This window comes from Pseudopodoces humilis, chromosome 5, assembly GCF_049639895.1.
Source record: "Pseudopodoces humilis isolate 2021_Gansu_Grassland_sample_001 chromosome 5, ASM4963989v1, whole genome shotgun sequence".
NCBI lineage: Eukaryota > Metazoa > Chordata > Aves > Passeriformes > Paridae > Pseudopodoces > Pseudopodoces humilis.
The window spans coordinates 10591548-10609413 of NC_142204.1; the positions used below are offsets into that span (position 1 = coordinate 10591548).

General features: G+C 39.5%; 1 protein-coding gene across 5 annotated transcripts in view; it reads left to right on the forward strand.

Annotated features, from left to right (window-relative positions):
* Nucleotides 1-7773: 7773 nt before the first annotated feature.
* The window catches only part of PACSIN2 (protein kinase C and casein kinase substrate in neurons 2), a 64916-nt gene continuing 54823 nt past the window's right edge, over nt 7774-17866 (forward strand). For 3 of the 5 annotated variants that reach the window (XM_005533128.3, XM_014261674.2, XM_014261675.2), the window contains exon 1: nt 7774-7907. The gene's annotated coding sequence lies outside the window, so the exon portion shown is untranslated. Of the gene's footprint in view, nt 7908-8298; nt 8394-17866 lie in introns of those variants that run through there. The other 2 variants (XM_088055398.1, XM_014261673.2) reach the window with 2 other exon arrangements.

Consider the following 17866-nt stretch of genomic DNA (forward strand, 5'->3'; position numbering starts at 1 on the left):
AATCCTGCTGCTTCCCTGGACGAGATCCTGAGGTTGCTGACTGCAACACACAGTTATTGTGATAGGAGGCAAATGAAGCTTTCTCTCACTGCTTGTGATTAATTTCGATAGTGGCTGGGACAGAGGATGTGTTGTTGTGGTATTCTTTTATTGTAACAGTAGCACTCCTTTCTGGGAAGGCTTCACATGACAGCGAAACTAGGTCCAGGTTTTTAGGACTTAACGCTGTGGAAGGCTGTGGAGACTGAGTCCAGGGGATACTTTTAGGTGTAATTTCACAATTACCCAGTACTGATAATAGCATGTAATGTAAATTATCTTGGTTTTCCAAACTAATTTGTTGGTGGTACTCTGTGTTGGTAGTGGTGTTATTGCAGGTAGGCAGTGAATTGAATCAGGGCCTCCAGAGCATAGACATTAACAACACAAAATACTAATGGCACTACCTGCGATATTACTAATACTGAATATTCTTATTTAATTGTTGAGGGGGTTTCTGCTGGCTTGGAAAGGGTCAGCTCATTTAAACTTGCATCCTCAGTATTCAGTATTTCAAAAGTCATTACTGGAAATCTTGCAGTTGCTTTCAAAGATTTCTGTCCCAGTGTATAGCAGAGACATTCAGTAAAATAAAGTATTTGTAAAGAAGCAGCTTATATGGAAAATGTTTTTGCAGCAGACCTGTCAGTTTTAAACATTCAAATCCTTCTCTCTGGCCCAGTGGAGTATTGGGAAACCATATTTCAAATCCTTGAGGATGAAACATCTTTGTGAAATATCTAGTAAATTATCAGTACTACTTCAAAATAAAAGCATTGAAACATTACTAACTAGGGGGAAAAACCAGAAAATAAAAACCTGATAGGAATTTTTGACTATGTAGTAAATAATCTCAGAACTAGAATTAAGATTTCAAATGTTGATACCACATATTAGTTATATCTCCAAGCAATGTATTACTAGTAAGTTATCTTGCTGACCCAAACATTGATTTAGTCATGCAATGTTCCCTTTAAAGAGCAAGAATTCAAAGACACTGCAAATGCAGTGACTCTCTCTTCCTGATCGCATTGCATTTTCTTTTTAAAAACAATAGTCTAGTGATTATATACATCAGACTGCTTTCTCCTCATTCCTTTTCTTGACAGGCTTTTTGCAGACATTGAAGTTTGAAGCCTAATTATATTTTCACTTCCAACATATAAAAACCTATGTATGTAAAGGGAGTTTTAAGGAACAAAACTGAAGTAACATGGAATTTCAATATACTAAGATTGGTTTTCTGATTATCAGTACTAAACTGTCCTGGTTTCAACTGGGATAGAGTTAATTTCTTCTCAGTAGCCGTTGCAGTGCTGTTTTGGGTTTGGAATAAGAATGGTGTTGATAACTCACTGATGTTTTGGGTTTTTACTAAGTTGTGTTTATCCTAAGTCCAGGACTATTTTTTTGTGTTGTCTCATGTTCTGCCAGTGAGGAGGTACACAGAAGGAGCACAGCTGGGACAGGTGACTGGAACTGGCTGGATGTTCCACACCATGAAATGTCATGGCCAGTCTCTAAACTGGGGGAGTTGCTCAACAGGACTGATTTGGGAAGAGGGGGTGTGCAGGTGGTGAGCAGTTGTATTGTGCATCACTTGTGATTTTTTTCCCTGTTATCATTATTATTACTACCACTACTACTACTAGCCATTATTATTGCATTTTATTTTACTTCCAATTATTAAACAATTCTTATCACAATGCACAAGTTCTAATTCAATTCTCCTCCCCACTCCACCAGTGTGGGAAGGGGAAGAGAGGGAGCTAAGCGAGTGGCTGCATGGTGTTTCATCTCCAGCTGGGCTTAAAGCCACAACACAAACCCCAGGAAAAGAACTGTGAGCAGCAATTCTTCCTTTTCTGTGCAGAACTTGAGGCCTTGTGTATGCAAGTGAAATGTTCTTGAGAAACTCAAAATTAGGAAGCTCTGCTGCTATGTAATGTCTGTTTTTAAGACTCGTTGAAAAATTCTCTGAAGGAATATGAGTAAGGAAAGAATGTGTTGGCTGGAATGAGTGTGCATAAAACAGCTTTTCTGCAGACTTGTAGGGTGCCAAGGAAACAAAAGTAGTCATAGCTAATAGTTCTGTGGGAGGAGGAAGCGGGTGATATGTGGATGTTATGTTGTGAGATGCTGGTTTGTGCCTGGTCTTGAAAGGTAAAGTTGAAAATCAAGTTAGGAGGAAGAGAAACTGGAAAGGAAATTTGCTTACTCAGAGATAAAATCTTCATCTTTTCTCTTCTGCATCTTTAACTAAATCTCTTGCTGAAATAGGACAGAACTAATGGAATCAAGTGGTGCCCAGGCTGGTGAGAGCCTGGGGCATGTTCTGCTAAGAGCTGGAACTGAGGTGATGAGGAAGATGTGTTCCTCACTTGAGGCAGGTGTCTGCTGCAGGAGTTAAGGGGAATTGACTACAGGAGTAAAGCTGACGTGTATAATAAAAGATGACAAACCTCTTGTGGATGCTCTCATTCAGAGGTAAGGTAGCTCTTTTTGCTGGAGTCTGATTCTCCAAAAGACCTGTTTCAACTCTGAGAGGGCTTAAATCTGAGTGACTGTGAGCAGACAAGCTCTTAGAACTAAGTAACTAACTGTGGGCTTGGGCCAGTCATCCTGCAGATATATTTCACAAAGAAACTGTGTTGGCTTTCAGGAGAGCAAAATAAATCAGAAATAACAGTTCTCAAAAGTTCTGACTTTGGCTAGTATAATAACTTGCTAGGCAGAGCTGATATAAGTGTGTGTCTTAGTCCTAAAATACTGTTCTTCATATGTTCCAGTGCTCCCTGGCATAAGGACAGTATTGCATGAAAAGTTAAATGGACAGGCTCTAAACAGCTACAGGAATTGTTGTAATGGCATTACTGTAGAAAGAGTTTATTGTTAGAGTTGAATAGTGGGGCTTGTTTCCTGGGCTCTAACCTTTCTCCCTATTAATTCTTTGACATGGAAGGAATTAATAAGATTCCAAGAGAATAGCTTCTGTACATGGCTTGAGTAACTTAATTAGTGTAAAAGAAAACAGTATTATTCGTAAAGCTACTTCATTACTGTTGGCTTTACAATAGAACTTCTGCCTAAAATGTCCCTGTCTCCTGATTCACTTCCTGCTATAAACTGCAAAACAATAGACATTTCACAGAAGATATATAGCCCTGCATTTCATCAGCAGAACATGTCAGGCAGAGCTCATTTATCTGTGGTAAAGGAAGGCCTTTTATTATGTCACTGTGAACTGGTGCTGTTGCTCAAGCAGTTGCTGTTCTGTTGATTTGGATGGAAATTACAGAAGGGAGCTGACATTCTGTGACTGCTTTATGACAAGCGTTCACTCCAGGTTTTGGGTCAGTGGAAAGGACTCTGTGTCTTGTGGTGCAGAGGTATCCATTCATGCTGACCTGCAGGGCTTCTTAATAAAAAAAACAAACAAACAAAACCAGAAACTTTATTACTGTCTTTTCTGCAGAAAAAAGTGTGGATAGCTGTGAGAAGTTGACTGCAGCCTCAGTTTTGGTAAAAATTTTATTATTAAGAGGAAATAGGAACATATTGGAAAAATTGGTTGGTTTATACTGAGTTGTAGGAAGTTGTGTGGGCTAGACTCTTATGTTTTTCCACTTTTTTTAAGTTGCCATCAAAGCCTAGGCAAGCTGTCCATACTTGAACTTTCCCAGTTACTATGATGACATAGATACCTTTACTATTGGCAGAAAGTCTTCTATGCATTCATTATTCTCCAGTTTCATACCTATTAAAAGCCAGTCATTCATATATGAGGTACTCATACACAACTGTCAAATAGAAAACTTGGACAGTATGAAACAGTAATTAAAAACAGCAATGTGAAAAATGAGGAGACAACAAGAAATATTGCAGACGAGAGCATGGCTTTTATTTGAGAGGTTCTTTCCTTTCAAAAAAAAGTTGGGCAGTGAAATGGTGAAATTTATTGATTTGAGTGGAATTAAATTTAATAATCTGAAATTCGTTATCATTGGTTGGCATGTAGTCACTAACAGCATTACATTTGTTATCAAAATATGGTCAAGGATTTAAATTTACATTTAAAGTGTAAATAAAGGTTATAATATATGGAGTTTCTTAACAAGAGAGAAAGGGTTTGAAGAGAATGCTGAAATGTTGTGGCAGCAGTCAAGAAACACAAAATTTGTTCTGAGTGAAGGCAAGAGACAGAATTTCTTTACAGGGAAAGTACCAATGCCTAAAGGACACATGGAATTTTTGAGGACAGCAGAAGAAACAAGAAGTATATATAAAAACAGATTGTGTTAAAAGTAAAAATAACCGTGGGATACTTATCTAAAATGGGAGGATTTTTTTTCCCCCCCACAAACTTCCTGTCCTGTTCCTAGCAGTCTGAATCAAATGCTCACCAGTGGGGCTGGATAGACTGTCAGCTGTTCTAAGGAAAAAGATTTTGGTAATCTTTCACTGGATGTCACATTTTTAAGATAACTGAAAATGTGCAGAGAAAAACTGCTTTTTAATACTTAGGAAAAAAAATCAAAATACTAAAATTAAAGTTACTAATACGGTAAGGTGTGATTCTCTACTTAAGTAAATTATTTATAGCATCATAATATTGTCATCTTGCTAGGATCTTGCATCACCTGATGATAGATATTAGATCACTTCAAATTCACTATGAGAAAAACTTAATCTTTGAATATACATAAAACTAATTTATATTTGATAAATTGAAAGAAAATAATACTTCATTAACCACTGAGGTGTATTTCGACAAGCAGCTTTTCAAGTGCATGTATGTATTTACTTAGTGCATGTAGCCTCAAGTCCTGTATATATTTATGCTGACATTAAACTGTATTACTATAAGTAATGTAGTCAAATTACTGTACTTGCATGTGTATTAACCCCAGTGCAAATTCTGCTTTCTTCACAGGAAGAGCAATAGTGCTGATTCCAAAAGTACGCTAAGGTGACTCTAATAATGTTGCTTCCAAATTGTTTCAAGTGCTGCACTTGGAATGGGGTAAAAACTTGGCAGTTAAAAATGTGTTTTCAAAACTCTGATAACAGTTACTCTCTTACTGGCTTCCAAAAGTGTCCAGGCATTTTTCATTTAAGTGTCAAAAGGATAGAAAACATCTTGCAAGCAGAAAAGAATATTCAGCAGCTTGAAAATACTATTCCCTAAAGTGGTGCCTTGAGAAACCTCCAAAGTTAAGATGTTTGTAAAAATTGCCTTTTGGTAAGCTTTATTTTTTCCAGCTAATAATCTGACTTTTTATCTTCAAAATTATGATTTCATAGCATTTATAAATATGTTTCGTAGCAGTTATAAAGATGCTAATTGAATTATAAAGATGTTTAAGTGAAACATTGGAAAACACAATTGTTATTTCTCGAGTTGTACTAAAATCTGAGTCTAGCTGTTTGTACAAAAATGTTGTGCAAATTCTTCACTTTTGATCAGTCTCCATTCCCGTGGAAGCCAGAACCAGTCCAAATTCCATATGAAGACAACTCCCAAAATAACACACTGCCTTTCCACTATGCCACAAGGGTTAAATTTATTGTACCTATATGTGTGTGTGCATTCTATATTATATATATAAAAAGTATAGTAAGTGTACATATGGAACTGCAGTAAAATATATGTAAATAGAGTAATAAATTGTATACAGTTTCCATGCACTTATTATAATGTAATATATATATAATTATATGTTATTATATATCTATATATCTAAATGTATAAGCAGTACGTCAGCCTACCAAAGTCAACACATGGGAATAGCTGATTTGAAGAGTATTTTCTTCTTTGTTAAAAGACTGACTGTTAGTTTGTGCCACCAGACTCAGGACTTGAAGATACATTTCTTACTCCTTTTACAGTAATAGTAAAACTGGCCTAAGATAAGAACGTGGATTCTGGTTTTCACAGGGAGTAGCACAGATGCAATCAGCACTGGGTTTGTGCACAGTGGGGTGATTTTGGGGCACAAGGTGGTGGGCATTCAAGGAACTCTGTGTGGAATAGTTGGGGATTTTCTGCATCAGTCCACTCCAGGCTGCAGGTTTTGTCCTCTGCCAAACTAGAATTCCCTTTCATCACAGTATGAACTCTGTTCTGCCAGGGACTGTTACGATTTACACTGAATTACTGTTCTGTTTCTTCCATTTTTGAACAAGTTAGAGCAAACAAAGAGATGAATAACTGTTTTGATGTCAGATTGAAGAAAGTCTAAGTGTTCCGGCACAGAGAATTTCCAGCTTTGACAATGCTCTAGGCAAAATGGAAGCTTAATTCCTTACAGAAAAAGCTCTAGTTATGATTGTATATGTCCCTTGTTGTGTGCTGTAAAGAAAGCTTTATCTCACATTAATAAGACTGTAGAAAACCGAAGTGCAGCTCTGGTCAGAAGTTTAAGAAACAAATTACAAGATTTCTCCTCTCAAATGTTGACTGTTAACTTTTAACACAGGATAATGAAGAAAGGGAGACAAGGGAAGGGAGAAATCATGTTCAATCTTAGGAAGCTTACCAGCCTGACCAAATTTCACTGTAATGTTAATAGCAATTAATTCAAATCTATTGGTCCAGGACATTCAGAAGATGAATTTTATCCCAGTGCTATGGTCTTGCAATTCTACTGAACTAGTCTAAGTGAACTGAAGTTAATGAGTCACAGACTGAGTGAAAGAGTACAGGAAGACTTGGCGTCGATCTGATTATATGCGGACTTGTATAAAAAACACGGCCAAGAGGAAAGTAATCTTAGGACTGTTTTGCAGCCCTACCCAGTGATCCAGAGCTCTTGTGTCCTCAAACCAGGCTGTCCCCGGGGCCAGCGCGGGAGCACAGCAGTGATGAGAAAGGCAGATGGGAGGGAAATGCAGAAACTAGCAACGGAGAAGGCAAAGGCTGAAGGGACGAAGGAAGGTCACCGTGGTGGCTGCTGCTTGGAACTTGAAACAGTCCTCTGTCTAAAACAAATAAATCCGATTTAGATAGGCGAAGGTGAGAGTAACAGGTCTGAGACTGGGCGAGAACCGCGTAGCTCCGCGGAGAGCGGTGTAACCAAACCAGTAGTGCCATGCCAGAGGTGGCTCTGTCCTTGATCCCGTGCGCGGGGCAGCTGCGAGCCCGACCCAACCCGGCCCCGAGCGGGCGCTCCCGGTGCCACACTGCCGGCGGAGCGCACCGCGCTGTGCGGAGCGGATCGCCGCCTGCACCGCTGCTGGGCAAGGAAAAGTCCCCGACACTTCCCGCGATCTGTCAGCTCGCTCACATTTCGCTTCGGGAAATGACATTTGCTTGTTCACGGTGCCCCGCAGTGGAAACGGGACACGAACTCAGTGTTACTCCCGCCGCGCCGTGCCACGTTCCGCCGTGCTCCTGCCACGGTTTCCTACACTCGGATATCTGGCTAACGCTGCGGCCGAACGGGCCGGGCAGCCACTGCCCCCGGGGAGAGCCCAGCCCAGGCCGGGTCCGGTGGCGGTCGGAGCCCCCAAGGGTGAGCTCGGGTAGGGTCCGGGGACGTGGTACCACGCGCGTGGCTCTGGCAGTCCCCGACCGCCGCCGGGGAGCGCGCGCCGGCCGCGGGCGCGCGCACCACCCCTCACTGCCTCCGACGAGGAAGTGGCGTTGATTGGCAGTCTCGAGAAGCCAATAGGCGGCTGCGGAGCGGGAGCTTGCCCGGGCTCTCAGCCAATGGGAAGGCGGCTGGGCGGGCGCCAGGGGGCAGGCGGAGGCGGCGGTCGCAGCGGCGGTCGGAGCGCAGGGGTCCGGTTGGTTCCGCCGCGCTCTCGCCATCTCGTCACCCCCACTCCCGCCGGGCACTGGCGACGGGCAGGTCCTGGCGTTGCAGGTGAGGGCCGTTCTGCGCCCCAGGGAGAGGCTCGAGCTGGGTTGGGATCCCCGTCGGAGCCGTTGGGCAATGGCGGGCGATGGGTCCTGGCGGGGAAGCCGCTGCTGCCGCTGCGCCGGCAGCGCTGCCCGTGCTGGGGTCGGGCCGGGGGACGACCCCCGAGGACCCCGCTGAGTGCGGGCCGTCCACCCCCCGCTGCTCCGGGGCTGCCGCTGCGGCGGGCGCGGGGAAGGTGAAGCTCTCCTTGCACGGCGCCAGGCGGGGAAGGGCAGGGCTGGGGCTTGCGAGGGATGACGACACTGGCTTGGTTCCTGTAGAAGGGGAGAGCTCCCTGCTCGGGGAAGTTTAGTGACCCACTAGGTCACCACTCGGTGGTGTCGGCGGCTTTGGTTTGGGGAGGAAAAGAAGGCGAGGATGGAGTCCTAAACTTGAGCAGCTGGGTTTTCCCTCCCGGCTGTGAAATCCCGGCGCCTCGGATGATGGCAGGTAACGATGCTGATTTGGTGGGAGGAGGTGTTTCTACGGGGAAGAGTGAAGTTTTAAACAGCTCAGGGCCTCCTGAGTACTGGTAATGACCCAGCTCAGTCAAGGTTCTTGGTCTTGCCCTTGCCTCCTTCTATCTTGACTTTCCCTTTTTTGGCCCGTGGAAAGAATCTACTCATGTGCCAGCCCAAAATGCCTGTGTGAGAGACAGACATCTCTTTATGTGCACTGAGGCTACCTGGTTACAGAAGAACAGGATGTGTAGTGTCTGCTTGGCTGGCTGTATCTGTCTTTCTCAGCTCTCTCTGCTTGGAGTGACTCAAGCTGATAGATTCAGTCTTCTGAGGCGTCATCCTTTTGCCTGAGCACTAAAGGAAGCCAGAAGGACACAAGTGCCATATGCTGTGCTTTGTAAACTGAACAGTTTGAAAACTAAATGCAGTCTTGTGGTTTTAAACGCTTGGATTACTTGATTAAAATCGTAAATTAGGTAGGATAATTTAAAAGTAGTACACCACTGCTCAAGTTTCCTGTACATGTTTGTGTAAGTTTGATCATTTCACACAGACTGGGGGGAAAAAATGAGCCGTGGGTGTGCTAGGCACTTTTGTTTCTCTTGTGCTCCATTACCTCCTGCTTAAAAGGCTGCCATGAGACTTCTCTCTTGCTACTGGGGAGTGGGTGAGGATTCCCTTCTACTAATTTGGATTTAATGCCAGCATCTTTTCAGCTCTTCTTTAAAGAAAAAGTCTTTCCCCTGCTTTTAAAAGTTAAATGACTACTAGTGCATTATTAAAAGAGCCATAGTGAAAGCTGCATTATGTAAGCAACTGAGTTTTCATTCTGGATTTAGTGCAACACAAGGATCATTCTCATATGTCTGTGATGAGACCACTGGAAAAGCAGCACTTCGTTGCTTTCTTGGGTAGGGTGGTCACACATGACATTATGACTTTTATTTCTGCTTAAAGGTGAGCTGTAACTAAAAGAGTTTGCCAGCTGTGTTTCAGATGGTCAAAACTTGTTAATTGCATTCTTTACTGTTAAGGTTATTAACACCAAGTGCTCATGTGCTGGTTGTTTTATACCTGTACCTGCCTGAAATCATATTTTGTCAAACTTGCAATTTGCCTTCAAAGATAGTAGTAATATTCTCCCTATTATAACTGAATCAGCTTAAATAGGAGCATGTATTAGCATAAGGAGCATGTCTGTTGAGCAGAGTGCAGCATCATTTTAGAGATCTCTGATCTCTGTACACCACAGCTTCAGTGTGGCAAGCAAGAGAGGTGTGCAGGTGCCACCTTGATGTGACTGTTCTGTGCTCAAGTGTTCCAAACACCCTTGGGGAGTAGTTTACAAATCTGGATTTAAAAAAAAATATATTTTTTTATGCCTTTGAAATGCCATTATAATAAAATGGCATTTTGACTGTGGTCTAGATCATTATGGTGTATGAATGTTTTTAAACAGTGCCTTCAGAAAATACCTAGAAGATATATCTTTCTAGTGGGTAGATGTCTGCTTTCTTTTCTTGTGACAAGCCACTTGAATGTTGGTTTGAAATCAGTGAACCTGTTACTTTTACCAGGTGACATGTTTGGATGAATTAGCATCAGGAATGAGAAGTTTTGTTCTCCTGGTCTATCTGTGGAGCATATGGGCACCTTTTCCTGCTCTAGAGCTAAGTGAGCTACGTGCTTAAAGATGTCCATATGTCAATTCTGTGCTTCCCTGATTGTGGTTAAAATGAGCCTGAAGGTGACTGTGGGTTGAATGGGTAGGCTATAAATGCAGGCCTAGAAAATTTCGTGCTTATTGCAGAAATTGGATGAAATTCTTAGCTGTGCTGCCAGTCAGAAGTTGCCTGTGCTTGTACAAGTCTGTGTTGTAATACATAGTAGCTAAAAGGTAGCTTTCTGTTTCTGAGTTGATACCTGGTTTTCTTAGCCTAGTAGCTGTTGGAAAAACTTTATTTTCTCATACATTAAGCCAGGAGAAGAGTAGATGCAGATTGAAGGTGGGGTTTGGTTTGGGGTTTTTTTTAATATATTTTTTTAAATGTCCCTATCAACTAATACATGAGTGCCTTTTTGGTTCTTAGAATCTCTGCTTTTTTAAACATACTATGATTTAATTAATTTCTTGTTGCCTGAGACCTGGAATGAAGTGAATTTAATGCTTGAACTTAAAACTAGTCTGTGAGAATAACAACTTCTTTGTAACATGAGATTTAATTCAAAATCTGTCATGATCCCCAGAACTTCAAGAGGTGACATTGTTCCTTTCAACTAAATCCAGTTACTGATTTTTGACTTAATGTAGAGATGAACTATTCCCAGGAGATGAAAAGGAAGAAGTAGGAAATAAAAGAGTGATGTAATTGTGCTGAGATAAATCAAGTTAAGTATTCTGTGATTGAATAGAATGCTGTATTTAATATGACTGTTACATGGCTGGTTGGCTCACTGGGGTTGAGAAGAATACCCTGGAGTTGACAGTAAAGCAGCTGCTGTATTCTGGGGTTGGTTCACAGCCTCCATAGTTCCAATTGGTTACAAGACTTGAATGCTGTTCATTTATGTGTTATCCTTTATGGTGCCTTGCATAGGGGAGGGGAATAATCCAAATTTCTCTAATGATATTGGTCTAGAATCTGCCTTGATGAATGCTCCTTGGAGTGTGAGAGATTCTTCTTGAGCCACCAGTGTACTTGCTTAGAATCCTGTGGATCTTGGTGGACAGGATGTGTCAATATTTGAGGAGGTTCCCAGCCCTAATTAGTAAATAGGGGTAGAACTAACATGGCTATTGTGACACTGCACAGTAAAGAGCTCCAAGGCAAAAAGAAAATGTCTCTCAGGCTTTAAGTAAGGTGGTTTGGTTCAAATTTTTAGATTATGCAAATATTTAAAAACTGTTCCAGCTTACACAAGGTATTATAAATATATTGCTAGTATTGGAAACCTGCATCTCAAACTTTTTGGCTTTGGGCAGTGCATATTTTTAACTTTTTTGCTTGCATAGGACTCTGCTTTAAGAACTAATTCCGAGGCATCTACAGACCAAAATTTTTGAATAACCTTCTTTGCCTTTTATCACATACCCTAGAGCAGTGAATGACAAACCAGACAACAGTATAAACAACAGAAATTGTGAGAATGAGAAGTGTGTATGGTATTATTAAATATTTGACAGAGTTTTACTGAAACCAAAAAGACTGGATTTTATATCATCTTTTGGCATAAACTTGTAACATAGTATATGCCCTGAAAATGGTCACCACTCAGACTGTGACACTGCAAACTCAGAGGAGTTCACAAGTATGTTCTAAGTATCTTCTCATGCCTGTTGTGATTAATGTTCCACAGAATCCTGATGTACTTGCAAGCTCTTAGCTTTTGATATAAAGTAATAAGTTGTTTGCTGGCTGACCTTGTTGTTACTGTACTGTTCATCCTGAAGTCCTTGTTGTAGAAGTGTGGTGTTCTTTCTGTCTTATTTTGTTGTGTCTTTGTGCATGAGTAGCACAAACAGGGCTCATAAACTGACTTTCATGTATGATTACATTAATCTCTCCCATATACTAGGTGAATCAATGCATGGGTGACGAGAAAACAAGTATAAAATTACATTAAATTAATAATTTTAAAGGTAAATGTGTTTGTGAGTGTTTTCTTGAATTTATGATTAAAATATTTTGGAGTGGAAGTAACCAGAAGACAATTGAAATACTTTCTGAAGTATTCCGAAGTTCCAAATAGAAGGGAGCCAAAATTAATCTAAAATTAAGTAATCTAAAATTACTTTTAGAACATTCACTTGTAAATACTGTAGGTGTTTCTAAGGTTTAATGCTGGTATTTTATTATTATGTAATGAAGTACAGTATTTATAGAAAAAAAAAAGTGAATCCTAAATAATTGTTTTGAAACTCTTAGCAGATGACTGAGATTAGCACATTATGAACTGTTAGCACATTATTGTTAAACCAAGTTTTGAAGAAGTAGATTTGAATTTCAATTCAATATTTAATTTCCAAAATTGATGCAATTTTGTGGAAAGGATCAAATTTAATATAGTATTTTCTTTCCATTTTTTTTCCTTTTCCTTGGGTAAAATCTAGGTGTACAAAAACCCCATGCCTTCGCTATAATTTCCTAGACTGAGAAAGGAAAAACTGCTTCCCTACCTTACTGAAATGTCTTTGGGTTTGTGTTTTTGGGTGTTTCGTTTTTGTGCTTTTTTGGTTTTGTGAGGGTTTTTTTGTTCATTTGGGTTTTTTGTTTGGGTTTTGTTGGGGTGATTTTTAGGGTTTTTTGTTGTTGTTGGTTGGTTGGTTGTGTTTGGTTTTCATTTTTTTTAGAATTATTGGAATTTGAGAATTCAAGAATAGATTTAGTTGGATTCTTATTACTTTTGTTCTGTGATTCTGTCCAGTCTGATTTCTTGACTATTCAGAGTGAATTACTATCCCACCAGATTTATTTTTCTTTAGGCAGGTGCTTAGATTGGCTAGCAGAGAAATCTTAGAACAGTATTGCAGAACATTTTGTGATTTTCTTTGTTTAATTGTTATCTGCACTGGGAAAGGTGCCTGGGATGTCATGAATGTCTTGTCTGTTTATTAAGCTAGGACCAAATTTATTGTTTATGTTCATACACGCAAATTTGAGGAGATTAAAGGACAATCCGTATAGTTTTAAATGATCTGTATGTGAACCTTAAAATTTATTTGAAATGAGATTTGATCTTAAAATTGATTTAAATTTGGCTAAGAAATTCTTTGTCCAAAGTAGTGTGTAAGCAGCTGATTCTGCTTTGTTTTGTATCCCTATATCAGAGAGTAACATGTGGGTTTAGTCTATATCAAATTCCTGTGGTTTTAGCATAGGCTCTTCCATAGTTTCTGGTAGAAGGTAAATCCTGTGGTATGTAGTGTCATGAGTAAAATCTGTGCTCTACAATGTTAATTGTTGTCAGGTCAGTTCCAAACAGTTCCGTAACTGAGAATCTCAAATAGATGAAACAAGTATGATACAATGATTCTGAATTTATTTTGGGCTGTGCAATATAACCTGTAGTTTCTACGCTTTAGACTTTGATTAGTCTGATAAAATATGAGGATGTTTCTCTTTCTACAGAGATCCACTTAGCTGGGGTTTTTTACTAGCACTGTACAGAAATTAAAACTGTTATTGGAGATCTCCCCTTTAGCCCTTCTCCCCTTTCTTGCAAAAGAGGCTGGATAGGAAGCACCTTTGTTTCTACTTGTTGTTAGGCATTGCAGAAACTCTTTGTGTAATTAAGGAAAAGTAGTGCTAAATTTAGCATGTAATTAATGTGTGGCTGAACAAAATTACTGGTTTTACAGTAATAATTTTAGAAGTTTCTATGCCACTACAAAGGTATCTTATTGCACATCAAGAAAGGGATGAACAGGTTTCAAAGTTTTCAAGTACATCTAAAGGTATTTAATTGGATTTATGTGTTTTACTTTTTGCACATGCAGTATTTACTTCATATATGGGTTATTTCATACAAATGGATAAAATACTATATTTTCTGAGTGAATATTGCTATCCCAGTATATTATCTTTTGATATGATTTGTCTGAGTTGTGAATGATGTTAGTATTTCAGTTTTGAAGTTTATAGTGTGTTTGGGTTTTTTTTAATTTTCAGGGTTGTGTAAAGCATCTAATTTATCTAGCTCAGTGGAATGCAATTTATTATTAGGTAGGAAAAATACCATGAAAATCTGTTGTACAAATTGACTCTTTAAAGATGAAGTTTTTTATAAAAATTATTCTCAAAATATGTTCTGAATTTGCCAAGGAAAAATGTATCACATTAATCCTTCCCTTTTTTATTGCAGTGAATAGTTAGAGAACAAAGTTATGTAATCTCATTTCAGAAAAAAAAAGCTTTTATGAAAATCTTGTGAAACACTCTTTGTAATGCAATAGCAATTAACTTGTGCAGTGTTCAACCCTGCAAGTGGGGAGAAATAAGCAATGTAGATCTTACAGGTCTTGTTAAATTGCTTCATCAACTGTTGTTACAATCCTCCAGGGATCTCCATATTGCTTCCCAGAATGAATTATATTTGAGCTACTTTCTCTAGTTTCTCTAGTCTCTAGTCAGCTGAAGTGGCTTGTGAGGATTATTGGAATGTGCAAAGAATAGCATATTGCACCTAGGCTCTGACACTAGAATTTATGTAGCTGTGAATACTGAAAAGGCTGCTGGAAGTCTAACTACATAAGTTTTAAAAGACATTGATTGTTGGGAGGATGAAACAGGGAAACCTTATGAATGTGATTGTTTGGCAGAAGATTCTGAAAATATGAAGCCTAGAATCAAAGTAGAAATGAAAGCCTTCTTTGAGTCATGATGCTGAGTACTAGTTACTATGTAACCAAAGAACAATAGCCTAGCCAGCTATAGGAGAATCCCTGCTGATGAAACAATGTCCTTCTGCAGATAGAGAATCCAAAGGTCAAGAAGCAAGGGAAGAACTTGTAAAGCTTTTAGAGTCTAAAATGCAACACTGTATGTTAATATGGGGATGCTCCTAGGCTGTATGTAAATTCTTTAGTGGGTGTATCTCGTAGTGATTTGCTACTGGGAATTAGATTATTCACTATAGGAAAGCATATAATGTATTGTAACAAGAACTTCAGTCTCTTAGCTCTTAGCTCTCTTACTTCTTACCCCTCTCTTAGTTCTTATCCCTTTACCCCCCTCTTAGCCCTTACCCCTTTCCCCACCTCATAGCTTTTCCCTACTCACAGCTCTTGGTCTTTCCCTACCCCGCTCTCCTAAGTCTCCCTGGTTTCCCCCGCTCTCCCTCTGCTGCTCTTGTTCCCTCCCTCCGCATCTTTAACTTCTCCCTCTCCTGCTCTCCCCGCACTTTCTCCCCTCCCCCGGACCACGTGGACGCCGAGGCTGGTGGCGGACACAGGTCGCTCCCTCTCTTTACCCTTATAATAAATTGCCTATACCTGAACAGTTTGACCCTGGAGAAGTCTCTCACCGCGGGCGAGCATTTTGAACACCAATAATTGATGTCTTGTTTCCTAGTTGTTTTTCCTAAGGGGGTGGGAAAAAAATCATCTCAGGTGAAAGACAAGTTCTAGTAGGGATTTGGCATATATATGTCAAATACATAAAATGAAAATGCAGCAGCTTGGAATTTTATCTAGAGCTAGGCTGCTGAAACTTAAATATTTAAGCAGGAAGTTAGGTATTTGAAAAAATCATTTAACAATTTGTTATTTGATTTCTTCTCGTTTTGTCTAGAATTCAAGAACTTGATACAGAGTTACTGGTTATCTGTGTTAAGCTAAGAAAGCCTTACAAAAACTTGCCTCCAAATCCTGAAATCATTGAATATGTTCTGGAATATTACTGTTGAAATGCTTAACTAGAGGACTGTAAAATATGAATTTAGAGGTTTTCATAATTTGGGTAAGTTTTCAGGGCCTTTATCTTATAGGCAAAAGTGCTGGCTTTGTTCTTGGATATATTGGATGGACCCCTTGAGCCAAAAGTTTTACCCATAGGTAAAAGAGGCCTTTCTGTATCATTGTGTCCTGATTACTTTGTATCAGTGACATTAGGAGGAACTTTTTTCCAACCTATCTATGCTGGTGCTGTCTTCCATTGACTTTCACCTTCCCAGACACAAGAAAATGGGTAGTGGTGAAGCATTTTGATTGTCAGTTGGAACCATGGAGGAGTTAGTAAAGTAATTTTAAGGCTAATTTTGCTAGGACTTAGTCACAGATGTGAGCCAGCACTAAACCTGTTCAAGTGGTCTACTTTATTGCTACTCTATTTTTAGGTTAAAGAAGCTATCTTTAGAAACTTCTTTGTTTGCTGAATGTTGTAGGGATATAGTTCACATATTCTCATACAGGCATCCAGAGAGAACTTTGAAAAAACCTTAGAACTTTTCTGATGCTGCATAACAGTTATGCTGCAGTTCTAAATTGTTCCACTTGGTATGAGGCATCATTATTGAGAGCCTCAGAGTGAAGACCACCAGAAGATTTGTGTGGCAGCTACTATATCTTCTTTTAGAAGATGTTCTTAAAGCTGAACTGCAGGTGGATGTTAGTTTTAACAAAATGTTGGCTAGACTGGTTTGGTGTCATTAAAATTCTTCAATTTGTGTATCAATAAGAATAGATACACAAATATTTCTGAAAGAATAGCTGTCTTCCTTTGAAAGAAGTTTTAGGTGTCAGTGGTGTAAATGCAAGTCTGAAATAATTTGGATTTAGAGCTTTATCTCATACCAGTGGATGTTACAATAAAAATATGTTCATATGATAAGGAACAGATAGTTATACTAGCACATACCATGGCCAGGACAAAGACTAATGGTTAAGTGTGTGTGCACCAAATGAGTGTTTTTTCAAGCTTAAATACTTGAGTATCTGCAATTTATGTCATGCAAAATGGACCATAGTTTAAAAGCTATGTCATTACATGAATTAAGTATAGTGTGAACTTTTTGTGTTGTACCAGTACCATGAAATTTTTCTTCACATATTAGAATTCATGGTTAAGGATTAGTGAATGGCTTTGACTGCAAGACTCAACTGTGTAGCCTTGTGCTTCAGCATAAGAAAAATGCACTAGAGTTGTGTGTGTGCAGAAGGTAAAGAAGAAATTGAAATGTAACTGGCCATGAGAATGAGACTAGCTTTTTTCTTTAAGAAGCTGAGTCATGTTTTGTGAATTGGTAGGTAATTGATTGTAAAGTCCCTACCACTGAACACTTTCAAGCTGTGACTGGACAGGGTGCTAGATAATCTCACCAAGGCTCCCTTTCCCATGAAAGCTTGGACTAGAGAGGTCAAGCTGTTGCACAGTTCCGTGACTGTTATAACTTGACAAATACTCAGCTGAAGTATTTCTTATGGGATATGATTACTGTAGCAAAGTGTGGCTATTGGACACTCTTTGAAGATATATTAGGTAGTCCAGCCTCATCTGCTCCCAGCACTTGTTTTCAGGGTCCTGTGACCCTCACCATAATTTTCATCTTTTCCCAATTTCATCAGTTATTGTGTTGACTTCACAATTAAAATCTTGCATTAAAAATGCAAACATATCTAACATTTATCTTCTGTAGACCTGAAAAGTAATGGATTTTTTTTCCTGATGGAAGCAAAGTCTGCTAGACTGTTCACTGTCACAGTTAACTAGATCATCAATTGTCAGACTCAAATGAGCAGAATTTCCAATGCTAACGTGTCACTGGCCCATGACAGGATCAATAAACATTAGCCTTTCTTGGTTTGAAATTGGCTTTTTCAGGTGGAATTATGGCTACAGGCTTTTTAAGATAGTGTGACAAATATGAAGTAGATAATAAAGTGTTTTCTCTTCCCATGAAAAATACTGAATATTCAAATTCTTCATAGCTCTTAAAAGGGGAAAAGGTAGGCAATTTGCTGGAAGG